The sequence below is a fragment of the Lagopus muta genome, chromosome 3 (assembly GCF_023343835.1).
Source record: "Lagopus muta isolate bLagMut1 chromosome 3, bLagMut1 primary, whole genome shotgun sequence".
Lineage (NCBI taxonomy): Eukaryota > Metazoa > Chordata > Aves > Galliformes > Phasianidae > Lagopus > Lagopus muta.
Window position 1 is genome coordinate 37,984,465 of NC_064435.1, and position 18,354 is coordinate 38,002,818.

The following is an 18,354-nucleotide window of genomic DNA, read 5'->3' on the forward strand; positions in this document are numbered from 1 at the left end:
GACCTGCAGCATGCACTGGGGAACATGTCCTCTGCCCACAGCTGCCCCAGGGACCAAGGTGCTCGTCTCTGTGCAGTCACCTATAATTCTGCTGCTTGGCTTTGGAGACTGAGTCCAGAGAGGGGAAGGTAACTGCTGAGGCTGTTTGCCAAGCCAGATATCAAATCTGGTGAGGAATCAGGACTTGAGGTTAACTGCCAGCAATTATCTCTGAGTGATTCTTTAGTGTCTTGTTTTCAATTGAAAAAAAGGAAAAATGAGGTCTCACAGTGCTGGCTCCTACGGCCTTGCAATTCAAGGGAAGTAGCAGCTCTCATCTTTGTGAGTTCAGCCTCTTGCTACTAAACCCCAAAGTTTTTGTGACAGCTGATGTAATGAGGAGACTGAAATACAAACCTCTGGTGTTCCAAGCTCCCGTTCGGGATGCAGACTCCTGAAAGCACTTCCTTGCTTTGCTAAGGAAAGCGTTTCAAAAAGGGATGCGCTTAAGTCATCAAACCCTTCTGCCTGTTTCTGTCAGCAGTGAGCTGTTCCTTAGCCGCTCCTTCCCGTAGCCCTTTCTGGCCACTTTGTGTTCATCCTGCCAGCAGATGTTGTCCCCCAGCACCCAGCAGCCTGGCCAGGCAAGGAGAGCCATGTGTTTGGGATGAAGGAGGAAGATTTTCATCACCAGGGGTCAGAAATAAGCTTCTCGTGTGTGGTCGATAATACGTAGCACGCGTGGTTTAGTAAGATGAGCTTCCAGCTCTCTCTGCAGGAGAAAGGGATGCATACCTTTCATTAACTTCTGCAGATTTCTACGATCTGATAGGAGACGGGAAAGAAATTTAATTTCTACAGCCAAGTCTCTGTGTGTTACTTTCTCATGTGTTGCTGATGACGGAAAGCTTGGGCGGGTGCCGTGCTGTCAGACTGGATTACCCAGCACTCGCTGTCAGGAGTCACACTCCATGCTTGCAAGCGCGGCTTTCCTTTTTCCTGAAGGACTGCAGGTTTGTGTGGGTACAAACAGTGGTGGCATGGGCACAAGTCCTCTGCTATTCAGATTTGTGTGTGCAGAGCACTGTGAAATTTGTAGTTGCAATGTTATCTGTTAAGAGTAGAGTAAATCCTACTAAAGCAAGCAGTGTAAATTACACCAGCTGTACTTCAGATAAGTCTCCCTGCTGTTGTGTGCAATTAGACAGAGCTTTTTAGAGGATTAATAGTTATTATATTATAAGAGATTGGACTATGGTAGGAAATGAGGCTTCCACTGAAAATTTTCTTTAAGCATCCAAATGCAAAGATCCCTTATTAAAATGTATCTAGCTGTTTAGCTTTTCTTAGCAGAAGGTTCATAGGTCATAGAAACAAGTGCTGTATGAAATTTCAAACCCAATGGTCACCTGCTTTTAAAGAAAAACAGAAGTAGTAGCTCATTTCAGAAAGCAACAAGTTACTTAACTTCTGTGTTGTGCTGTCATTATATGCCTCTGCTCATTTGCATCCATCTGTATGCTATACTGTTTGGATTATTCTTTTGTTAATTTTATTTTGAGCTGCAGAAGCCAGCACGGGCACCTTAGGATTTCATTGGCTTGCTTTCTGGACACTTTTTTTCTGAGAAAAGATGGTCATACCAAGACTGTGAATAACCCTCTCTGTGTTCAGATCTGTCAGACAGTGAGCATTGCCTTGCATTTTAGCTTTGCTTCCTTGCCTCTGCCTCACTTCACTTTGCTTTTTAGGCCCCCCTTTCCTCTTCACATTGTTCACTGTTTTGTTTCATTTTTTTAACCAACTTGTCATCTGCCAAATAAAGAGTACGGAAGAGATTATTTCCTTATAATTGTTCCTTATCCACCTATAATTTGCTTTCCCTTCCTTACTCTATTTTGCGCCTATCTCCTGATCTTCTCACCTTCGTCCCTCTCCCTCCTCCCTTCACAGTCTTTGGTTTTGGAAAGATCTGGGAGATGTGGTTGTATGCCAGACGGGCTTGGTTATTACTTACATAGGGAAACTTCATCCTGTCCAACAAGTAAGCTATTCGTAGCCTTGAGGGATATATCTAAAGGGCACAGAGTTTCCACTCAAAATTTAAGTAGATTAGATTGTGTGTACATATTTGTTGTGACTTGGCAGGTGTCCCAGTGCCTGAGGTCTTAGAACATATACTTTGCTATACTCGAGGCAAGCTGAACTGCATGTTTCAAGAGACGTTCTGGAGCAGTGGGAGGCTGCAAGGAGTTCACAAAGGTGTTATCCTCTCTAGATCTTACGCAACAGGAATCCTGACTGCTGTTCTGTCTAGTCCCGTAATTTATCTTGGTATTAACTTCTATCAGATGCTTCAAGGGGTGGAATAACCGTAAGACAGAGAGGATAAAATCCTCTTTCAACTCTCTGCTGTTCTGGATTCTGTTCTGGAAGAAGAGGGCTGCTATTATTTTTTCTGAAGCCCTCTTAAAATCACGATACCATTCTGATGATCGCATTAGAGATGAGTGTTGTCTGCATAGCTGTATGCCACCTACTGGCACTGCATCTCACAGGCTAATTGCTGTTAAAAACAAAGTATTTGTGCTTATTAGTTGGAAATTTGCTACGCTGTGGTGTTACTGAGTATCTCTCACTGCTGTGAGAACAGCTGAAACTGCGTCATCAAGTTAGTCTACTGTTAATTATTTTAATAGTATTCACTCGTGTTGTTGGTTTGTTGCTGTTTATTTGTTTGGTTTGTTTATTTGTTGTTGCTTTTGTTTTATTTTTTTAAGTGTAGTCCTGAAATTCAGGTGCTGCAGACACGCTGGAGGGAACTGTGAGGTTAAAGCAGTTGTATTTTATGAAATTGTTTGGTATGGCGCTTTTCCTTATAAGGTCCAATGACCAGTTGTTTTGATTATTTAGAAGGGAAAAATTCCATGAGAACTGTTACTGAAAATGACTAACTTGGCATTAGTAATCTGTCATTCTCTTACAGCATTTGATGCAACACTGAAGTTAATAAAGATTGCTGAAATATCAGCAGCAGAAGCGCTGAAATATCTGAGCTGAAGCGCTCAGATGTTTTCAAATTCATATTCGTATGTGAACTGCTTATTACATTTTCTTGTAAATCACTAGTAGTATCTGTAAATAAATATGGTCTTTGTTTGTGGTGGTGTGATCTCAACATCCAGGCCTTTGTAAATAAAGAGTAGCCTGGATATCTAAGAGAAAAGTCAAACAGTTGTTTCATAGTGCAGGGTGACCTAAAGGCAGCTCGGAGCTGGAGAGGTTCCTAGGTTTTTCTGTTAGAGAGGTGAAATCTCTGCAGAATGATGGTAGCACTGTGCTGGAGAATCTGCAGGAGCCCAGTGGGATTGTCAGGTCAGGTTGCATGGGGAAGGGATCCTTGACAGAGAGGTGGTGTGGATTTATTTAAGCGGTTTTGTTTCTTTATTTAAGCAAGGGTTGGAAGCTAATAAAAATGCACTAGCAGATAGGCAGCACATATGGGCCCCTTTTGCTTGAAGTTACAGAGAAGCATGAGAGAGACACTACTAGGATTTACCTGATTTGAAATGTACATCTACCTTACTCGTGCTTTGGGAAGAAATGCTTAAAAACAGCCGCCCAAACACATTTCTGCTGTCTGTTAGAGCAGGCTCTTAGAGGATGAGGAATGATCTGCTTTTACCTTCTGTATGTTGAAATTTACCCTAACAAGCAGAAAGTTGCATGAAAAAAATTACTGCGTTTCTTTTACTTCTGTTAGGCTTTTCTAAGTACAGAAACATAGGATTCACTCAAGCAAATAATGGGTAGAATTGTCCCTTTTGTAAACCTTATAACAGAGGTAGTGAGAAAGCTTTTGTGATCAACAGTCTAGACACCCTATTTACTATGGTTTTGTCTACAGTAGGCTGCTACTTTGAACGTGTTAGTTCTTCTCATGGCATCGAGTGTCCGTGCTGAACTGAATTCTGCAGGTTGTGTCAGAAAAAGGCTGCTTGCTGCAGTAAGGGCAGGAAATGCACATTGCAGTCAGTTAGATTCCTCTCTAAGGTGTCTTTGAGTTACTGCCTTATAATATGCTAGTTTGTTCTCTGTACCGTATTTCTTCCCACCTGGCTCCCTACCCATGTCCTTCTTTACTCCAGGACCATCCTGATTAGTGGTAAATGCTTTATATGTGTTGGCACTTACGATAAAGACTATGAAGAGGTTGGTTGTGGTGATTTATTAGTTACGAAGGGTCTACATTGTCTCTGGAATTGTGTGGCCTCTCATTTGTTCATGTCTGACGCTACTCAGATGACAGTCATTGCGGGACGTACAGATACAGGCCAGTGCCCACAGAAATGAAAGCCAAAGGGCGCACCTGGAGGTGTCCTCAGGGATGAATCAATAAAAAAGGCTGTAATGGATCTGTCAATTGACAAGGAAACATAACGAGGTTCTTGCTCAGTGCCCTCACAAGTTCTTTGGGCTGGGGTTCTGCCCGTGACATTGCCACCAAATCCAGGAGTGACGTATTTATTTTTTTTCCCGGATGGTGCACAGTGCCACAGCAGAGGCTTGAGGCAGCCAGGTAAAAGCCCAGCAGTAAAGGTCAGTAGCCTCACCTATGCCATACTGTCCAGCCTGGCCTGGGCTTGCTGGAAGCACTGACTCATCAGATGCGAGCAATACCCAAGAAACAACCACAGGATCCCGCAGAGACTGGAGGAGGAAGCCGATCCAGTAAGTACTGCATGCCCAATTGCACAATAATTTCACAGTAGGGTTTGAACTACTTTTTCTGGAGTGGAGAGCTCTGGCTCAGGTAGCGGCCTTCCATTTGCAGTTCCACTCGGCAGTTCTCAAACGCAGGTCAGGCATGTCTTTATTTATTAGCCGTGGGTTCCTCACCCACACATACGTGCTCTCACTCCCTGGCCCCCTCCAATCTTCTGTGCTCCAGCTGTGATTCCTACGTGTCTTTGCTTCTCTTATCCTCTCACCTGAAGAATAACAGCTTTACTATTGGTACTCCTTTCCCATCTCAAATTATTTTATGTCGAACACAGTAAATTCCATGCAGCCCTCACTCAGCTCACCTTGCCTAATTACCAGCCCTGGTTTGCTGAAGCACTACTTGGAAACTTTATTGTCAGTTTCCTTGTACCTCCTTCTTCTCCTTCCCCTTGTTATCTTTGTTTCCTACCCTCTGTGTAAGAGACCCACCCCATAATGAAGGTCTCTTTGCCACCCAAGTCTCTGCAGCCCATCCCATAGTTCCCTGCCCTGTTTGGGAAGCCTGGAGATCTCTAGAAGGACTGGAGAGGTGGCCCTGCTCTTGATGCTGATCTCAGGAGCTCATGGCTCTCTCTCTGCTTGCGTAGGGGAGCTGGGATGCTGTGGGGAGGGTTCATGGCTACACACAGCAAGGAGCAAATACTTCCCCACTGAGCTAGAGCCATGGCACAGCTCTCATTCCTGCTCCCTGGAATCGCAGCTTCTCGCCTGGGTGGAAGGAGAGAGGGTTCAGAGACTGGAGGGAAGTGGTTGTTTGGGGCAGGCACAGATGCAGTGGATGGATGATGTTACATGTGACTCTGTGTTTCCCCCTCCTGGCTGCACCCCTCACCTCAGTACTCCTCAGTGTCATCTGTGACAAATCTGCACTGTTGACATGGGATTTATTAGCATTCTCTCTTCAGTACCAGACATCACAAATAGAAGAGTTCTTGATCACACTTCTTGATGCTTATGCATTTTTCACACTGTGTGATTTTCTTTCTCCTGCCCCTTCCATCAACCGAAAGAGCATCCCCCTCCTAAATCTGTGTTTAAAGCAGCTCACTTCTTTGCTGTGCCAGGTCCCGGACATGAGTTGCACTTTTCTGCCTCCTCTCTCAGCTGATCTGATCTCCTCTTGTTTCCTCCTCGCTAATCGCAGCCTTCCCCAGCTTTGGTTATGCTGCCCCCCTGCTCCAGACCTTAGTCATGCTCAGAGTGTTTATAAATCCGAATGCAGCCTCAAATATAAAGCCGTGCTGTTGCTGAGCTTTGTTAGCATGCTCAATCTCTGCTGAGGGCGAAGCACTCAAGGAATTTCAAACTGCTTTGCTTTCCTAAAACTTTATTTAGTGTAGTGGACTTGTGTATATGTAACTACTAGTACAGATTTGTCTTAATTTTGCAGCGTGCTTTACAGTAACTTGTAGGAGCCACAATGAATGTGTGGGGGGAGGTTTAATACAAATGTTGCAAGGTAAAGGAGTTCCTTTTTTTTTCTTTCCTTTTTTTTCTTACCCCCTTCCTTCTAGGATATACTCACCTAATCGTCCTGGATGATGCTTTTCAGTAGGCAGCCTTACAGTGTGTTATCTCAGCTTACCTGTGTCTGTAGAAATGAAGCCCTTCCATCTCCCAGGGAGTGGTATCCTTCAGCATAAGGACAGCTAGTTGCACATGTGTGCAATTACAAATGTAATGCCCAATGTTTTTTTGCTTGTTTTTTTTTTGTTTTTGTTTTGTTTTAAATACAACCAAAACCCTTTGTTTTCAAATAACTATCCAACAGAGTCTGACGACTTTGAGTTTGGAAACAGTAGTGAGCCGCTTACTCCATCACGTATGTCCCAGAAAAACCTAAAGCAGCGTATATAGTATGTGGAAGCAATTTGGAAAGCATCTTGCAGTTTTGAACAGAACGTGGTGAAAAGAAATGTTGGGGGAGAAGAATTTGAATGTGGTTGAGGGAGGAAGCTAGTTAGCATTATTAAAGCAGTTTGTAATGAGTGGGGTGTGTAGTAACTTCTTTTATTTTTTTCTGATTTCTCTTAGCACATAAAAAGCTGCAGCCCGTATGAAGAGGGGAATTATTAGCTAAAAGATAGCCGTCAGATTTCAGAAGATAAATGAAAGGTGGATCTGAACCTTGAAATTGTCAGCTCAGCAGGAGATTGCAAAGGCAGAGTGGTGAAAGGAGGGTCTCCTGCAGAACTCCCAAGAAGATTGAAATGGATTGTGGAATTCTGGAAGGGGACAAGAAACGGGCAATACAAAGGTGCTAAACATAAACAGTTATAACACAACACTGGTCATGTGCTTCACCTCTACCTCCAACACCCAGCAATACATAGAGATGTTCCATGTTAAGACCACTTTGTTAGCTGATTTAATTAGAAGTATTTTCTGACAGTATTTGGGATCTTGTGTGTGTCATCTAGAGGAGCACTCCTTGCAGTACCTACTTTGTTTTTAAGGTCTTTTTTTGTTTTCCTTTGAAAAAGCAGCATCATCTATATCAGTAAATAAATCCCTTTTCTGAGTACCTGTCTGAAACATGAACTGAATACATGACCAATGTAAAAGTTATCCCTTCACATTTTAAAAATAAAATTAAACTAAAACCTTTATGATTGCACATTTTTCTCTAATCTACAGCTACTTTCCCACAGCAGGAAAGGAGCTCAAGCATCTCGTTGGAGAGCACATTAGAGGAATGCACTCTCTGGGGCTCACAAAAGAACATCTCCGTGTTTCCATCTGCCCTCCAGGATTTTTTTCCCATAATGTGCATGAAATATTGCTGCATACCATGCAGTCATGAGACTGTTTTTATTCCATCCTTTTTGTCACCATCTTCCTTCCACCTTTCTGTTGGCAGTTGTTCAAGGCAAAGTCTTGCATATGTTTTTCTCCCATCACTTAATGTAGGTTTGGAAATCAGGGAGGCAGTGTCTAAACTGTGTTGCTTAAAAAAAACCAACAACAACAACAACAAAAAAACCCTCTGCACTTGTCTTAAACTGTGGAGAACAAACATGACAGATCTTTCATCATAGACCACTCAGTATTGATAGTGGTGAATGCTTACTGTGATCAGCCATGTCTAGCAGAATGTGAAGGAATGTGCTTGTCTTAAGCCTGCGTGTTTTGAGAGGTGGAGACAGAGCAGGGCAACAGGGATGTGTCTCACCACCTGTCTCTGTGCCAGTGAGGAACCCTGTCCCTGTACGTGACCTGCTGTGCATTGACATGACGTGGAACAACTTCCTTGTGCTGCAGGGAGCCTTACTGGCTTGGCTGCCCTGCCAGTAATGAGCCAATTATCTAATGATTAATGGTAAAGCTGTTTGGTGGCTATGTGCTGATGGCACTTCATCAGGCTGATAGGAGCTCCCAGATTAGTTTGCTGTTGCTGCAGCTCCAGGGTAGACTTTATATGGACCTGGGGAACTTCTCCCTTTGTTACTTGAAATTTGTAGCTGCTGCCAACCACCTGATTCTAAAATCATACTAACCTGCTTGGCTTCATTTCCTCTCACTGCTTTCAGTGATCTGGGTCTACATTATGCTTTTTTTCTTTTTTTTTTTTTTTAATTATTTACTAACTTGACATCAAATCTCAAAATCCTTATCAATTCACATGTGCCCCCAAAATACACAGCATGACAAACTGAATGTGCTGCTCAGTGCACTGAATGGGAAGCAGGAATAAATGCAGAGCTACATCCTTGTCTCATTAACAAGGATGCTCTCTTCACAAAACAGCAGGCAAGCACTGTAAATTCTGCATAATCAGAGTAAGCTGGTTGTGTATATGCTAGTGTCACTGCTTAGACAAAGCTAGTATGGAGAGACCAAATCAAACTTACCTTCAGTGCCTGAGCTGGGGGTTCTGAAGGGCTCACTGATGGCAGGTTGCTGTAGGCAACTGACCAATTTGGAGAGAGATCTGCATTGTTGCTTCAAATTTTCCCTTGTTCTATGTTGTCTTAAATCACTCACATATACATGATAATTGAGTACATAAAACAGCAGAACTCATCGTATCTCTCAGAATGTGTTATTTTCATCCTAAGCATTTTGCATCTTCAGTTACTCTTCCTTAAGCCTTTTGTGTTTTATCTCATAAGGTTTTGTGATACGATCATCCAACATCAGAGCTATAGCGGTAGTAGCAAGGCCATCTTGACTAAATGTAAGTGACACTTCATTTAATGTAAAGTTACAGTAATCCATGAAGTTATTTTCTTTTCAGATAGAGCAGTGGTTCCTCAATTGTAAGGCATCTTGGAGGATTTGCAGCTTGCAAATTGCACACTCTTTGTTAGTTTTCATCTTTTTTTGGGGCTGGGATAAATGAAGCAGAGGGGTCAAGGCAGACATGATCAAGGTTTTTATTGAAATAGCACTAATAAGTAATACATCTAAGGTTATATTTAAAAAACAAAACAACAGAAAAAAAACGCTAACAAAAAAAAAACCTGACAGTGCTAAACCTTCTCACAGTTTTCAGCCCCAGGCAATGTTGTTCAGGACAGGGCTTCAGTGTTCTTTGGACTGCTGCATAGTTAACACGTGAACTCAAGATGGGACAAAAGTACAAAAGTACTGGGAAGACCACTTTTCCTCCCAGTTACTTTATTTATGTTTGTCGTGAGTTGTCTATTTGTCCCAAGTGTAAATTTCCTAACCATCATCATAGGTCTTGTGCTATTGCTGCCACTTTATTGTTTATGTGGCACCAAGATTTTTCACACTCTTTCTCCCACAGGTTTGTCCCTCTTATTTGAGCTTGTGTTGGTGAGATGGGTATTGCCTTTTTTCTCCTTCCCACCAGGCAAAAAATTATGCCACAACAGAGGATTTCTCCAAGCCCGAGGGATGAATCAATGATTGGATTTCTGTAGTCCTATGTTTTCTTTCCATGATTTTTTTTTAATAGGCTTTGCTATTTAAAACCTGCCCCTGCCTTCTAGCACCCTGTTAACATCTCCAGCAGGGCCAGCTCCTTTGTGCTGTCTGCCTAGCAGACCTTCAGGTGAAATTGCTGAACTCTTCCATGAGTTTTACGTTTTCAGCTTAAATGATGGGCACAGTACAAAGTAGTGTGAGTAGTAGCTGCTTTTTTTTCTGTGCTGTTCCAGTGCTGACTATCCCTCTCTGGCTAAACTGCACAAGATTATAAATAATAAACATGAGTGGAGTTTATCTTCTGTTCACCAATATCCTTGTGAATTCCACCTTGCAGGCCAAGCTCCAGTAACTTTTTTACGTAACAGATAACTGAAACTGTTAAAAATACCATGTGTTACGTTTCAAGGTACATGACTGTCTCAAGGAGTAAAGCTTTTAACTTTCTATCTTATCTGGTTGTGTTCTGCAGCTTAATTGTGATGTTGAAGTTACACATTCTGGAGTATGCAGGTTTAGAAAAAAGTTCTGAAATGTAAGTATGTAGAACACGGTTTTGGAGGTGGTCCAGGCAGACCTGCAGCAGGCAAACGTGAGATTTCCATCAGTTAATTTTGGTAGAAGCTGTAATTAAGCGTAGAATTGACGGTGACCATGATTGTCCTGGAAGAGTCAGAGTGATGTTTTCAAGAGGGAATGCCCGTAGGTCTTTGCACAGATGAATGACAGACTAGAAGGTGGGATCAAAGGGTAGAAGTGAAAAGAAAATTCTCTATTACAGGTGTTTGTCAGTTACGTTCCACAGAGGTCTGTGCTGTTCCTTGCTTTCATAAATGATATAAGTAAGGGATGAGCAAGTGGATTAGCCTGTTTGCTGTGAAGAAGGGAAGCATCCGTAAAGAACAGTAGGAGGAGATTGAAAGTTCTGAAGACTGAAACAAAATGAGAGATGAAATTCAATATAGATAAATGAGGATAACTGAGGAGCAGATACAAGAGTTTGATCTCATCATTACCACAGAGGTTTGAGACATGGGGATGATTCTGAGTCATTGACTCATTGATCACCAAAGCACAACTCAAATGATAGGAGATATTAGGAAAAAGAGAGTAAAAGGGAAAATGTCATTATGAGAGTATATAAATTAGTGAGAACTATTGGTATTGGGTGGATGGCTGGACTGGATGATCTTGTGGGTTTTTTCCAACCTTGATGATTCTATGAAATCCATGGTCCAGTCGTATCCTGAGTGCTGTGTTCACTTTTGCTACCTTCATCTCAGAATTTATTAGAACTGGGAGAGGCTCAGAGAAGGATAATAGGGATGATGAGATGCATGGGGTTGCTATCAAATGAAGAATTCTTATGGAAACTGGGTTTTTGTTTTGGGAAAGCAATGACTTGAGGACAACATCCTGAAAATTTGCAAAATCAGATATCTGCAGAGGAAGGAAGAGGACTGGCCACTACCTTTTAGAACAAGAACATACCAAGCTAAGAGAGAAGACAACTTCTAAGCCTTTGAAAGTAAGAGCATCTCCATAAAATTGGTAGTGGAGAGACATGTGAGATGATATCTCCCACTGTTTAGCACCAGTGCAGTGGGTATTAAAAATGGATATGGTTTCTAAGGGGAGACCGAAAAACTGAAATATTGCTTGGAAGGACAACGTACTAAAAGTTGCTAAATTAACAGAAATCATGTTCAGGAAGCTCTTGGCATCAAGGTAGTTGGAAGTCAGAGGAGTGTTGGTGGGAGATATCACAGATTCTTTACCTATTTTGGCTATTTCTAGAGACAGAATACTGGAGAAGATGTACCATTAATTTGTCTCACACACTTGACTCTCATGTTAAGAGGTTTGAGTGTCTTGTTTTACTCTTGAGACAAATTAAAATAACTACTTATGGATATGAATTAATTGTTAATTGTATTAGTGTAGGACCTCACAGATACGCTTTGGATATGTGTTTGTGTTTACTTGTACATATACAAGATTTGCTTTTCATTGGAGTTGATTGTTAGAATGGCATGGTCCTATATGGAGAGGAGGTTGGTTACTGCACAAAGTTTGCTTTCATCAGTTTAAGAATGATTGCAGATTGTTCCTGGTAGGTTCTAGGGCTGTTTTGTGTGTGTGTGTGTTTTGTTTTGTTGTTTTTTTTTTTCAATTCCAAAATATATAGAGGCACTTTTACATGTTTTAAACATTCTGAAACTAATTACATCAACATTGTTTGCATCACAGCCTTTCCAGAGTTTTTAGAAAAATGTCTGTGCAGTGTTATGGAAATTCTTAAAGCATATAAAAACCATGAGCATCAGATGGGTTATCTCTAGTCAGTTCTTGCTTTCCTTGATTTATTATATCAGCAGGAATCCTTTGGAATATTTAGTAACCAAAACTGAGCTCTCAAGATTTAAAGTGGACGTGAGTAATTTAAATACAGAGAAACGCTGGGTAGTGCTGTGATAGTTTTTTGTTGTTGTTGTTTTGAAATTACAGACTATTAAGTCATGATAAAATAAACTCATAAACTGGTAAAATCGTGTTTTACTTTTCCAGAAACTCAAGGGAAAAAAAAAAAAGGCAAACACAACAGGATTTTATGTAATACTCTTTCTAGTGTTGCATAGTATAAGAGTGAGTTATTTTCTAAAATTAAAAAGCTGGTTGTTTACATTTCTTGACTGTGGCACAGCTTTTTAGAGTTGCAACAAGTTTTATAATCAAGGAAAAAACTGTTGTAAGTAGCAGTCACATGGAGATAAATACTCATCTTCCTGTAACTGCCATTATTCCAAGCAACTTACGGAGTTTTTCTCTAGAAAGTTTGCTTTATTAAGTTTAAAACAATAATGGATGCATTTCTTAAAAGTGCATATGCCTATCAGATGTTTACTGGTGAGATCTGTTTGCTTACTGCTAGAGGAAAAAAATAGGCTGGGACATTTGTTCTCCTTGCTTAACCAACTTTTTCACTAATTTGAAAGGATGTGGATATTTTTCTGTAGTCAATTTCATGCAATTTCAGAAAGTTTCTCTGCTTTGTGAATGTGTTTCAAGGGAAAAAAAAAATCTCAAAAAGAATTTGTTAAAGTTCTGAATTGATGAAATATCTCAATTTTTATATTTTCCTGCCTTTTATGTCACGCTCTTTGTAGCATAATCGTTATTGCCTGTATTAGGCGTATGTGGTATTAATGATAGGACAAGGGGGAATGGTTTTAAACTCAAGGAGGGGAGATTTAGATTAGATGTCAGGGAAATTTTTCACTGAGAGGGTGGTGAGGCTCTGGCACAGCTGCCCAGTGAAGCTGTGGTGCCCCATCCCTGGAAGCAGTCAAGGCCAGGTGGGATGGGGCCCTGGGCAGCCTGAGCTGGTGCTTGATCTAGCAGTTGGCAATATTCCTTATGGTAGGGCTGTTAGAACTAAGTGATCTTTGAGGTCCCTTCCAACCCAAGCCATTCTGTGATAGGCATCAGCAACGTGCTGTCACTGACGGTAGACTAAGGCAGTTGCCTCATGTTGGTTTCAGTGCTTATGTTAATTTGTTATGTTTTAGCTGTAAGACTGTTTTCCCCCAAGGGTGAAGTCCTGTGCATTATTATTTTAAGTCACTCTTATGTTTATACCCAAGATCACCAGATAGATAGTTTCGTTGTTTTGCCCACATCATTCCATTCCCCTGCAGTAGCTTTCCTCCTGCTGCGTGCTTGGATTTTGTTTTGTCTTCCTGCAGCCTGCGTGTGCTCTTGCTGCCATGGTCGTTCAGCTATCCCTGCACAGGGCAGACTAGAATGTGAATCCAAACTAAAAGATTCTTCTGAAATTGGCTTCCTGATAATAAGGGAAAGCCCTGAATTTCATGATAAGACAAATACAGCCTTGTATTAAAAACAAAACAAAAACTCAAAACATCATTGTTTCTTTTGTGATTAGTTTGTGTATGTACACATGCTTCTCTTACATGAAATGCTTATTTAAAGTTGAGCCAGTGTCTACATCTTTGAACATCTATTTACAGTATCTCTTATCCAAAACTGTAAAAGGCCAAGTGGCCACCCACCTCTCAGTGTCATCTCATCACCCACTGGGGCCTCCATGTGTGTTCCTTGGTCTTCTCATCTCTTTCTTCAGGCTTGTGAGAGAAGATCAACTTAAAAAACCTAGCCAGTTCTCTGCTAGTGCAAGATAACATACCTGTTGGCTCTCTTCCTCTCTCTGCCATCCTGCACAATGGCCGAAGGCAGTGCTCTAGGCTTTGAAATCCGTCCATCCTGCCGTTTGGCAGTGCCGTGTTTATAGACAGTCGTGCCAGGTGTCTTCTTTGCTTAGGGGTGAAACGTGTGTGTACATGTTGTTTGCTGTTCAAATCTCTTCCAAATTACACAATAAAGCAGACAGAAAATTAAATGAAGTATAATCTTCTGGAACTGCAGACATGAACCTTTCTGGCCTAGGTAGGCACCCTGCTTAAACCAACTTCTGGTTATCAATCTCACAAGAATGAACTGGGGAGAATCAGCATCTTCCTACCCTTTGTCCTTCTAAACACTGGCAGCAAAGGTGAGCAGGCTGTGCTGTTTCCTTTAAGAAGTGACATGCTGTTCAAATGAGTGTGTATCAGATCACCTGCCAAGAACAAATAGTGATGTAGACACCTGCATCTGTCAGAAGACTGATTTTAATTGAATGCTGAGAAAGACACCCCTGAAGTCATCCATTCTTCAGCATCTTTGCCAGTTAAGCATGAATTTTTATTGTAAGCTTGACCATTTTCATTGGTCAACTTTTGCAGCTGAGATCTTCCCATAATGCAAGTTCGCTGTCAGTAGGAGGTATCTCTGGAAGACTCAGGTTGGAGGCTAGACCTTCTGCAGCTATTTTGAGGTGTTTCTCCTGCTGCAAAACTGCAACATTTTTCTACAAAGTCAGAGAGACTGACTACCATTTGTCCCGCAGTCAGTACAAGCCTGCAGTAGGCATGGTGGTCCTTGATGATCGGGGGATGCCTAAAGGCTGTAGATTCCAGCATGCTTTTGCCTGCCTCTTTCAGCAACTGTCCTATCAGAGGAGTTGAAAGGAAAAAGGTTTAAATCCAAATCTCTGGAAACTGAACTGACTACTGACAGAGCAAAGAAGATGGGAGCAGCCTAAGTGGTTCTCCTTCTTCGGTTGCCTTAACCCAGTGGTAGATTTGTTCATCTTCAGGAGTCCTGATGACATTTATGCAATTTGGATTGCCCTAGTTGATACACAGACCTGGTGAGGAGTTTTCTCATTCAGTTCTGCTGCACTGAAGTGAAGGTGCTGCCTGTCTGCCAGTTTAGCTCTTCTGTACCAAGGGATGTGGCTACACTGTCTCTTGAGGCTTCCTCCAGATCTGCTGCCCTTGCTGTCACTGACTGGTGCTGTCACCCTGGCAGCTTGGTGTGCCAGACTGGGTTTCCTCAGTATTTTTGCTTCTCTGTAGCTACTTATTAATCCCCTGATATAAAAAAGACAAAAAATGGCTACTTACACTACAATAGGTGTGGTTCTTCCATACACATTTTCCACAGGGACACCGAAAGTGATCTTTTGTCCTTTACTCTGAAAGAATCTTTACTCCTTGGTGGCAAATCTGAGAGAGGTTGGACAGGGCCATCCTTGGTTTTCTCCATTACTACTCTTAGCAGCAGCAGCAGCTCTTGTCTTTCTTGACTGCACATGTTCATCCCCCCTCTCATCCCAAACTGAGCTGTCAGTCCATGTTTCAGCTCTCCTGTCCTCACACCGTGCTCCCAGCGAGGCCATCAGCTTCTGCCCATGTACTTCCATCTCACACTAGGTGTAGTAGTGATAAGAACAGCACAGCTGGGGAGTTCTTTCACTTATGCTACTCATGGTAGCAGTCGTGAAGATTCACAGGCCCAGCCTGGAGGTATGTCAGTATCTTCAGAGAACTTGATCCTGTTCATTAGAGTACATGCTCACCTGGGATCTGCGTGGACAGCCTTTAAAGGATCACACCATCCACAGGGTAAATAACCCCTTTTCATTTGGTTTACTTAAAGAAAGATTTAAAACCCAAGATGACTCTGTAGTACCCTTAAATCTTTTATTCTGTCATTATCACAACTAGTATTTTAGGACCCTTGTTCTGCTTCACAACCATTAATTTTGAGAATTGAAACTCTATGCGCTGTTCTGCATACAAGGCGCAGTGACCCTTCCTGACAGATGCTGTGTTGTCAACACTGTGCTCACATTATAACCCTATTTTGAAAGAAAACAACCTTGACGACGATGATTTCCTTTATTTAAAATAAGAAATGCAAGCTAGGAGGAGGATTATTAGTTGTGTTTGTTTCATGTCTTCATCATCCTTTTAGTTTACATATTGCATTATATTTTAAAGCATTTCTAAGTGCACCTATTTCTTTGGATTCTGAAGGATGACCTGTGAATTTTGGAAAAAAGAATGACTTTCTTTTTATTATCAAAAGCAGGAATAAATTTAGCTTAGTCATGAGGGGGCTTTTTTTTTCCTTTGACTCATTAGATGCTGTTCATTCAAATATAGTCTAACTGGCAATGATCTGGATGCCTTTAAGGTTAGCAAAGGTAAGGCCTGACAGATAGCAGAAGATCTGAATAATTCTTAGAATTATAATCTGACAAATTATAGAAGTTCCCACATGGATTTCAGGCATGCACATACAGCTGTGCATTTTGCAGTGTGGTGCTTCTCTGCCTCACGTGGACAATAACTTAAACTTTAGTATTGATTAAAAAATTGTTCTTATCTCATCTGATTGAAAGCTTAACAACTATAGGCAGTTACAAGAAGAGTGGTGCATCTTTGTCCAGTATTCTGCATTGGACATTTTCTAGCACCAGAAGATTCTGAGGAAGATAGTCTGAAAATGAGCATTGTAGTGGACAGCTTTGGCATTCTGTGCATAAGAAAGTCTTTTAGCAGATTGACTGCTGTAGAGTATAGAATTTAAATATATGTATTTTTTTACATTTGTTTCTGTCAAATGTGACAGAATCTCTTCCTCTTTTGCATGTATCTCTCTGAGCTCTTTGAGTAGGCTTTGGTCTTGTAGAAACTGAGATCCCAGCTAATTGTAGTAGGTACAGAATTGCCCACGTCTGGATTCACTGCATTGCAATTGTGCTTTGTTTGTAAGATAATGGATAAGAGTACCTGACTTTCTCCTGCATTCAGTTCAGCATTTCAACTACATTTGGCATTTACCTTCTTTATTTACTTGTTCCAGTTGCTCCAGTTTCACATGCTTTGATAGTCTTCCCATGCCTCTGATGACCTGTCCCTGAAGCCATCTGCTTTTTGCTAGAGCTCCTTCAGATGTGCAAATTCGACACAATAATCGTTTAAGAGCTGAGGGGGCATTATATTACTGTAGATAGAATTAAAAAAAACAAAAAAACAAACTGGAAATAGTCTGTAAATACCAATATTGAATGGACTAAGTCCCTTTGGACATAGTTCATTAAATTTTTATGTCTGTCTGAAATGCTGTCTGCTTATTACAAACTACTGTAGCAGAAACTTTTGGATAATGAAGCTCTTCTGCTGTGCAGAGTGGGAGACATTGAGGTAGGCATCATAGGGTAACTAGCTTATAATGGTCTTGCTGGGAGACTGCACGAGGAGTCACCAGCATTTTCTCCCCAGAACGAAGTGGTTTTGATGAGAGTTGTGTCTGTGCACTTTCTTGTTAGTTAAAAACAAAGCTTTCGATTTGGGTTTGAGTACTGAACCTGTTTCTACCCCCTACCTGCATGTAAAAAAGCCCCAGGTAAACTCCTGTTTAGGCTGCCAGAAAGCCTTGGTGGGTTACTGTAAAGCACTTTCACCTTTGATAGGTTTTCAAACACACTGGTTCTCTCACATCCATAGTTACCAGCAGAAGAAGTTGGGGTGGCGCAAGGCTGAACTTGGAACCCAAAAAGAAAACTGTAGTGGAGAGAATGGAAAATGGGACAGGAAAATTGTACAGGGGGCAATGTTGCGTGAAGCCATAACTCCTACCAGATACCTCCAGCCTGATATAACACCAAGTGTATGTGTGCTATATGGAGCTTTTCTCTTGCATACTTAGATGAGTTGGAGGGGGTAAGCCTATCCCTTAGAATGAAGTGCTGAGCGTGTTTCCATTATATTCCTGTATCATCCAGGCCTTCTAGCAGGAAAAGGGAGATGTACTGCAATTTCATAAAAGGGTAGAGGCAGGAAAAAGGGAGATGTAAGGGAAATTCCAGAAAGTCCCTCTGGATTTGCTCAGGCACACCTAGACTTGCCCTCTATTGGGATTTACCTGTAGCATGTACATCATTAAGATGCATTATTATTTTTTTAAATTAATTTTATTTTCCTTTGCAGGTCACCTTTTAAGCTGCTATTTCCTGTATAATTAAGCAGAATGAAGGCATTAGGTTCTAGTAGAGTTGGGCCTAATCCAGAAATCTTCTCTTATTCAGTCTTTTCTAAGTAAGAAACTCAATTCTGGGCCCAGTGTTTTACATGTTTTGCTGTTATTTCTAAATTATTTGTGGTCTGTGGATTTTTTGTTTTTAACTTTATTGAAAACTTCTTTGCTTTTGTCTTATTTTATTTCTTTGTATTACTGTCCAGCATAGCGTTAGTTGAAATGATGTAAGTATATTGGAAATTGAAG

General features: G+C 41.3%; 1 protein-coding gene across 9 annotated transcripts in view; it reads left to right on the top strand.

The window, feature by feature from the left end:
• The window catches only part of PLAG1 (PLAG1 zinc finger), a 48,614-nt gene that overhangs the window by 21,983 nt on the left and 8,277 nt on the right, over nucleotides 1–18,354 (top strand). For 2 of the 9 annotated variants that reach the window (XM_048939925.1, XM_048939934.1), the window contains exons 2-3: nucleotides 4,531–4,710; nucleotides 6,799–7,021. The exons of 3 other annotated variants lie outside the window; for them this stretch is intronic. The gene's annotated coding sequence lies outside the window, so the exon portion shown is untranslated. Of the gene's footprint in view, nucleotides 1–4,530; nucleotides 4,711–4,735; nucleotides 7,022–8,876; nucleotides 18,168–18,354 lie in introns of those variants that run through there. 4 more of the 9 variants (XM_048939929.1, XM_048939931.1, XM_048939928.1 and 1 more) reach the window with 4 other exon arrangements.